The sequence below is a fragment of the Capra hircus genome, chromosome 15 (assembly GCF_001704415.2).
Source record: "Capra hircus breed San Clemente chromosome 15, ASM170441v1, whole genome shotgun sequence".
NCBI lineage: Eukaryota > Metazoa > Chordata > Mammalia > Artiodactyla > Bovidae > Capra > Capra hircus.
In genome coordinates, this window is record NC_030822.1 from 4438029 (window position 1) to 4447049 (window position 9021).

General features: G+C 44.9%; 1 pseudogene; it reads left to right on the forward strand.

Moving 5' to 3' along the window:
- LOC108637603 overlaps window positions 1–5012 on the forward strand; it is a 9699-nt pseudogene extending 4687 nt beyond the window's left edge.

Genomic DNA, 9021 nt, shown 5'->3' on the forward strand with positions numbered 1-9021 from the left:
AAAATGGAGAGCCTATATCCAGTTAGAAACAAATATAAAATTATCAGAAAATAGATCTCACTGGACTGACTGAGGTTATGGAGCAGACTTTTAATTGCACTTTCCCTTAACTGTTCTTTGCCGAGATACAGTCCACTTTGGGGACAGGACAACTTCAGTAAGAACAAAGAGAAAATGACGCAATGAATTCGGGGGACTTGCAGCTAGTTGGCCAAGACTCTGTATGTGTTACAGTGGAGTCTTCCACACCTTCTTTCTGGAGGAAAGCAAAAAGCAAAATCAGATGACTATTGAAAATTTGGACCCATTCTATGTGTGAAGGTAAGGGAAGAGACGAAAGCTAAAAAGCTTGATTTGTTTTTACTTTAGTTCTTCTTGCCATCTTTAAAGAAGAGGGACCCATTGAAACGTAAGTTAAGAACTTCTAAAATCATTATCTGTTCCTTTTCCTACCTGATTTTATGGCAAGTTCAGGAGAACATAAATGAAGTAAATCGAAAGCAAATTTTATATTTGACTCATGGCCACGATGGCATGATCCTTGTCTTTGATGGATGGTTGAGGAAGGTCTAAGAAGAGATAACCTAGGTAGAGAAAAGTTCAGGTTCTGCAGTTGGATCAAAAATATTATAACATGAGTATAAAACGGATCAGAGATGCCTTAGCAGCAGGAACAGGGGAAAAGAAAAGCCCTGAATTCAATTCACATTCCAGTCTGAGCCATCTGGGTGATTTCCTTTCTCCTTGCTGAAAGAAGGTTATTGTGGGCTGTGGTGTTGTTATCCTAAGGGGCCCTGAACCCCAGAGTGACTTGAGTTCCTCATCCTGTGTGGTCTCACCTGTTGGAACACTGTAGTCTATTCTAGGCATCAAGCCCCATCGAAACACTGAGAAATTAAAATGTCATGCAGAAGGCCTGGGCAGGGGCTTCCTTGGTTGTTTAATGGTAAAGACTCCGCCGGCCAACGCAGGAGACACGGATCTGACCTCTGACCTGGGGAGATCTAACATGCTGTGGATCAGCTTCGTGGGTGCTGCACAGCTATTGAGTGGTGGAGTCTGCAGGTCGCGGTGCTGTGCACTGTCGCGCCTATGGGCTGCAGTCACTGAGGCCGAGCACCTCTAGAGCCTGTGCTGAAGCCTGAGCACCGCGGCTAGAGAGGAGCCTCCGCCCGCCGCACCAGGGAAAAAGCCGCTCAGCAGTGAAGTCCCAGCACCGCCTGTAAAGCGCTTGAGCAACTCAGGTTCAAGGAGATCAGCTGACTTAACCAAGGCCATTCTCACAGTGCATGAAAAAAGAATACATAAAGGGTATAAAGTTGGGCTAATTCAGGCTCTCTCATGGTTTCTTCATGTACCGTTTCCATAAAGTGATGCTTAAACTCAGCATTCTAGTATCCTATGGGCTTCCCACTAATGACCATTGGCTGTAATCTCAAAAAAAGTAAAGAAGGCTTGAGCAGGTTTAGCAACAAAGATTGACGACAGGAGTTGATGAGCTTTCAGCAAAGGGCAAACGGAAGACTGAGATGAGGTGCCTGAGTGATCCTGGAGAAAGTGTAAACAGGTGGTGAGTGTGACAGGTGGACGGCTTGACGGCCCATCCTACCTTTCTCTTCAATTTCCCTAAAAGTGAAGAATATCATGCAAGCTATATTATTGGCCTCAGAGGTATAGCCTTTGCTAAAGTTGAATAATAAATTTCAAAATAAAAAGTGAAGGAAAAGTGCTTAGCATAAGTGTGATGTTGAACTCCAATATTCCTGGGCAAATAAAAATTTAAAGTATGTGCAGTTTCTGAGCACTTACACATCAACCCTCTCATTCTAAGTGAGTAGAGAGGTCAAGTTACAGGGGTTTCAGCCACATTGAATGAATGAAGCAACTCAGGTTCAAAGAGATCAGCTGACCTAAACCAAGGCCATAGTTACAATGCATGAAAAAAAGAATACATAGAGGGTACAGAGTTGGGCTAATTCAGGCTCTTCTCATGGTTTCTTCTATGTACTGGTTTTCATAAAGTGATGCTTAAACACAGCTTTCTAGTATCCTATGGGCTTCCACTAATGACCATTGGCTGTAACCTCAAAAAAAATAGGAAGCCAAAATGTGTTTTGTGTACTCCTATTGCAAATATACATGTTTAACCTCTTTAAGATGAAAGGATTTTTGAAGACACAGGAGACATTGTTACAGTGTGAAAAAAGAAAGATTACCCGTCTGCTTTGACAGGTAATACTCGACGCCCACTTCTGCCGGTCACTAGTATAGGGAAAAGGATTAAACTTTTATTTTGCTCCTATGTAAAAGGAAATATGATGTTTAGCCTGCAGGTTTGTTAAAGACAACATGTAAGGTACAAATGCCAATAATCAGTCTGCACTTACTGGAAAACTCAATAAGACTCGGTTAGATGTTTGCAGGCATTAACTCATCTAATCCTCACAGCAATTTACAAGGTAGGTATTACTATTATTACTCCTATTTCACAGGTGAAGAAAAGGAACTTTCCTAGGGTCGGAGCACTTGCAGAACATGCACTTAGGCTTAAGCTGTAATCCCGAAGTGCACAGCACATGGCCTAACACGGAGCAGCTGCTCATTCTTCTCGGCTTGTTTCATTTCACTCTCCTACATCACTTCACCCAGGCGCATACCCACCTGGTGAGCTCAGGTAAACATCACTGAAGTTGGAATTGCCGGATACTTACTCTGGAATTTTCTCTGCTATTGGTTATGGGAATTTGAGTTTCTAAGCTGTGGTTTTCTCACCCATATATTGATGAATTCCTAGGGAATCTTGTAATATTATAGCTTCAAATCTGATCCTTTGCCCTGGCCTCATTTCACTTCTGTTTCCTTAGCCACAGCATGCAACTAAAAGTCATATACTCTCCTCAGTTCCATTCAGTTCAGTTGCTCAGTCGTGTCCGACTCTTTGCAACCCCATGAATCGCAGCACGCCAGGCCTCCCTGTCCATCACCAACTTCCGGAGTTCACTCAGACTCACGTCCATTGAGTCAGTGATGCCATCCAGCCATCTCATGCTCTGTCGTCCCCTTCTCCTCCTGCCCCCAATCCCTCCCAGCATCAGAGTCTTTTCCAGTGAGTCAACTCTTCGCATGAGATGGCCAAAGGACTGGAGTTTCAGCTTTAGCATCATTCCTTCCAAAGAAATCCCAGGACTGATCTCCTTCAGAATGGACTGGCTGGATCTCCTTGCAGTCCAAGGGACTCTCAAGAGTCTTCTCCAACACCACAGTTCAAACGCATCAATTCTTCAGTGCTCAGCCTTCTTCACAGTCCCAACTCTCACATCCATACATGACCACTGGGAAAGCCATAGCCTTGACTAGAAGGACCTTAGTTAGCAAAGTACATCTCTGCTTTTGAATATACTATCTAGGTTGGTCATAACTTTTCTTCCAAGGAGTAAGCGTCTTTTAATTTCATGGCTGCAATCACCATCTGCAGTGATTTTGGAGCCCCCAAAAATAAAGTCTGACACTGTTTCCACCATTTCTCCATCTATTTCCCATGAAGTGATGGGACCAGATGTCATGATCTTCGTTTTCTGAATGTTGAGCTTTAAGCCAACTTTTTCACTCTCCTCTTTCACTTTCATCAAGAGGCTCTTTAGTTCCTCTTCACTTTCTGCCTAAGGGTGGTGTCATCTGCATATCTGAGGTTTTGATATTTCTCCTGGCAATCTTGATTCCAGCTTGTGCTTCTTTCAGCCGAGCATTTCTCATGATGCATTCTGCATATAAGTTAAATAAGCGGGGTGACAATATACAGCCTTGACGTACTCCTTTTCCTATTTGGAACCAGTCTGTTGTTCCATGTCCACTTCTAACTGTTGCTTCCTGACCTGCATATAGGTTTCTCAAGAGGCAGGTTAGGTGGTCTGGTAATCCCATCTCTTTCAGAATTTTCCACAGTTTATTGTGATCCACACAGTCAAAGGCTTTGGCATGCTCTCCTAGGGACTAGTTTATTTTTTCTGGGTTCCCTTTTTGAAGACATGCTTACCAAATTTCTCTTCTCTTCTCCAGTGGAATCCAGAGTCTGTCTCCTTCTAACGAAAGCAACACGAGGGTCACAGAGTTCATCTTCAGAGGTTTGAATTTCAGCCCTCAATTGCAGGTCTGCCTTTTCCTGCTCCTTCTGAGTTTCTACCTTATCAACCTAACAGGAAACTTGGGTACGATTGTTCTGATACAGATGGAGTCCCGCTTTCACGCCCCATGTACTTTTTCCTCAGTCATTTGTCTTCCATGGACATGAGCTTCTCTTCTGTCGTGAGCCCCAAGATGCTCTCCGACTTCTTTGTGAGGCGGAAAGCCGTCTCTTTCCGGGGCTGTGCTTGGCATCAGGGGCACTTTGAGTTCTTCGTCATAGCAGAGTGTTTTCTCTGGCGTCCGTGGCCTATGGCTGCTGTGGCTACACCCGAAACCCACTGTTGTATTCCGTCGCCATGTCCCAGAGACTCTAAGTCCAGCTGGTGGTGGGTCCCTATGTCACCGGGTTCCTGAACCCCACGATGCACACGTGATGCTTTTCGCCTTCCATTCTGCAGCCCCGATGTCATCATCACTTCTTCTGTGACTTGCCCCCTCTGCTTTCCCTTGTGTGTGCTGACACCAGTCTCAACAAGTGGGTGGTTTTTGTCGTGGCTGGAGCTGAGGGCGTCTACAGTGGCCTGACTGTCCTGGGCTCCTCCACTGACATCCTCATCCCCATCCTGAAGATCCGCTCTGCTGACGGGAGATGCGAAGCCTCCTCTACCTGCTCTGCACGCGGGACAGCCATGTCTATCCTGTATGGCCCTCTTCTCTTTAGTTATGTCCGGCCTAGTGCCTGCGTCTCCCTGGGTCTCGACAAAGTGGTGTCCGTGGTTTACACTGCAGGCATCCCCATGTTGAACCCACTTACCTATTGCTTGAGGAATAAGGAGGTCAAAGATGCCATCCATAGGGCCATGTTGAAAAGGACGTTTTGTAGGGCATAAATTCTTATCTAGAAAGGAAATTGGAGGAGAAAGCTAAAATGACAGATTGCAGGGGCGGTCCTAAGATGGAGGAGGAATAGGACAGGGAGACCACTTTCTCCCTCAAAAATTCATCAAAAGAACATTTCAATGCTGAGTAAATTCCACAAAACAACTTCTGAATGCCGGCAGAGGACATCAGGCACCCAGCAAAGCAGATCATTGGCTTCAAAAACAGGTAGGAAAAAATATAATAAGACGAAAAAAGAGACAAAGGAGGTAGGGAGGGAGCGCCGTCCCGGGAAGGGAATCCCGTCCCGGGAAGAGACTCTTAAAAAGAGAAGTTTCCAAACACCAGGAAACAGTCTCGCAGCCGAGTCTGTGACAAGCTTTGGAAGCACAGAGGGCAACATAACAGGAAGGAAAAATAAATAAATAATTAAAACCAACAGATTACGAGCCCAACAGTAACTCCCCCAGCGGAAAAGCAGGGCAGACGCCTGCATCCGCCAGTAGCAAGTGGGGGCTGGGCAGGGAGGAGTGGGAGGCGCAGCCAGCAGTGCTTTTTAAGACTCGGGCCGCGGAAGGCGCGGGCTGCAGTGCTTTTTTGAGAATCCGGCCGGAACGCCCCGTACGTGGACAGAGCGAACTCACTTGGGCTAGCAAACCACACTGTGGGATAGCTACCAGGTGAAACGCTCGAACATAAGACACTGCCAGGACCGTGCACAGAACAAAGGACGGATCAGAAAGAGCCGGCTGCAGACCATCCCCCTCCGGTGACAGGCAGCCAGAGCCTTAAGGGCTGGAAGGGGGCAATCGCAGCCCAAGAGAGACATTACCTACCAAAATGCAAGCAGGCTTCTTTGTTAACTAAGACTTCTGGGGGCTCTGGACGGTCATCCTCCTGAGAAGGAACGCCAGCGGTACTCCCAGGAAACTGAGCGGCAGGGAAAGGCCACAGTCGCAGCGACCGCGCTCGCCCAACTCCGGAGCCACTCGGGCCTGGGAAGGGCACAAAACGCAGGCCCAAGCAAATCTGCGCCTCTGAGGGCTTCCTGAGCGCTGAGCCTGAGCGGCTTAGACCGGGGAGGTGCATGAAGCCTGGGGCCGGCCTCAGACGGTTCCCCGGCAGAGCTACATAGAGCCTGAGCGGTGTGCACCGCGAGCAGGGGCAAGCCCAGAGTGGATGAGACACTGCAAGCACACGCCAGTAATATTTGTTTGCAGCATCCCTCCCTCCCCACAGCGCGACTGAATAGTGAACCAAGTTGTCCACCACCGCCCTCCCTGTGTCAAGATGGAAATCAGACACTGAAGAGACCAGGAGCCAGAGGAAGTTAAACAGAAGGAACCGCCTTGGAAGTGACCCCACACAGCCCACACCACCAGAGAAAGGGCCAGTATACCTTTACTACTTTTACAATCTTTTCTTTTTTTTTTTGAGTTGATGGGGTTGCGTGATTGTTTTTTCTTCTTTTTCTTTTTCCTCTTTCTTTTTAACTTTCTTAAATTTTTAAGTACTCTATTTCTCTAATTATTATTTTAAATAATTCTTGTGGCTTTGTTTTTTGTTTGTTTGTTTTTTCTTTCTTTTTTTCCTCTTCCTCTTCTTCTTTTCTTTAATATTGTATTTTTGAAAATCCAATCTCTACTACAGACTTTTAATCTTTGCTTTTGGTATTTGTTGTCAATTTTGTACATGTAAAAACCCTATCTTCAGTACCCAATTTTACCTCAGAGTGAGATTACTGGCTTGACCACTCTCCCCTCCTTTGGACTCTCCTTTTTCTCCACCAGATGTCCTCTGTCTCCTCCCTCTCCCTTCTCTTCTCTACCCAACCATGTGAATCTCTGTGTGTTCCAGACGATGGAGAACACTCAGGGAACTGGTTACTGGCTGGATCTCTCTCTCTCCCTTTCATTTCCCTCTTTTATCCTCCTGGCCACCTCTGTCTACTTCCTCCCTCTCCTCTTCCCTGTATAACTCCATGAACACCTCTGAATGGTCCAGACTGTGGAGTGTACATAAGGACATGATTACTGGCTAGCTTGCTCTCTCCTCTTTTGATCCCACCTTATCTCATTCCAGTCACCTCTAACTACCCTCTCCCTCTTCTCTTCTCCGTGTAACTCAGTGAACTTCTATGGGTGACCCTCAATGTGGAGAAACCTTTCTTCTTTAACCTAGATGCTTTATCATCAGTGCTCTATAGATGGAGAAGTCCTGAGGCTAGGGTAAAAATAAAACTGAAAACCAGAAACAGGAGGCTTGAGTCCAAATCCTAAGAACCTCAGAGAAATCCTGACTCCAGGGAACATTAATCAACAGGAGCTCATCAAACACCCCCATACCTACACTGAAACCAAGCACCACCCAAGGGCCAACAAGTTTCAGAGCAAGACATACCACGCAAATTCTCCAGCAACACAGGAACACCCCCCTGAGCTTCAATATACAGGTAGCTCAAAACTACTCCAAAACCATTGACGTCTCACAACCCATTACTGGACAATTCATAGCACTCCAGAGAGAAGAAATCCAGCTCCACCCACCAGAACTCCAACACAAGCCTCCCTAACCAAGAAACCTTGACAAGCCACTGATACAACCCCACCCACAGTGAGGAAACTCCATAATAAAGAGAACTCCACAGAATATAGAAAGGCCACCTCAAATGCAGCAATATAACCAAGATGAAGAGACAGAGGAATACCCAGCAGGTAAAGGAACAGGAGAAATGCCCACCAAACCAAACCAAAGAGGAGGAGATAGGGAATCTACCTGAGAAAGAATTCTGAATATTGATAGTGAAAATGATCCAAAATCTTGAAATCAAAATGGAATCACAGAAAAATAGCCTGGAGACAAGGGTTGAGAAGATGAAAGAAGGGTTCGACAAGAACCTAGAAGAAATAAAAAAGAGTCAATACATAATGAGTAATGCAATAAATAAGATCAAAGACACCCTGGAGGCAACAATAGTAGAATAACAGAGGCAGAAGATAGGATTAGTGAAATAGAAGATAGAATGGTAGAAATAAATGAATCAGAGAGGAAACAAGAAAAATGAATTAAAAGAAATGAGGACAACCTCAGAGACCTCCAGGACAATATGAAATGCTCCAACATTGGAATTATAGGAATCCCAGAAGAAGAAGACAAAAAGAAAGATCATGAGAAAATTCTTGAGGAGATAATAGTTGCAAACTTCCCTAAAATGGGGAAGGAAATAATCACCCAAGTCCAAGAAACCCAGAGAGTTCCAAAAAGGATAAACCCAAGGCAAAACACCCTAAGACACATATTAATCAAATTAACAAAGACCAAACACAAAGAACAAATATTAAAAGCAGCAAGGGAAAAACAACAAATAACACACAAGGGGATTCCCATAAGGATAACAGCTGAACTTTCAATGGAAACTCTTCAGGCCAGGAGGGAATGGCAAGACATACTTAAAGTGATGAAAGAAAATAACCTACAGCCCAGATTACTGTACCCAGCAAGGATCTCATTCAAATATGAAGGAGAAATCAAAAGCTTTACAGACAAGCAAAAGCTGAGAGAATTCAGCACCACCAAACCAGCTCTCCAACAAATACTAAAGGATATTCTCTAGACAGGAAACACGAAAAGGGCGTATAAACCCGAACCCAAGAAAATAAAGTAAATGGCAATGGGATCACACGTATCAATAATTACCTTAAACATAAATGGGTTGAATGCCCCCACCAAAAGGCAAAGACTGGCCGAATGGATACAAAAACAAGATCCTTATATATGCTGCCTACAAGAGACCCACCTCAAAACCACGGACACATACAGACTGAAAGTGAAGGGCTGGAAAAAGATATTCCACACAAATAGAGACCAAAAGAAAGCAGGAGTAGCAGTACTCATCTCCAATAAAATAGACTTTAAAACAAAGGCTGTGAAAAGAGACAAAGAAGGCCACTACATAATGATCAAAGGATCAATCCAAGAAGAAGATATAACAATTATAAATATATATGCACCCAACATAGG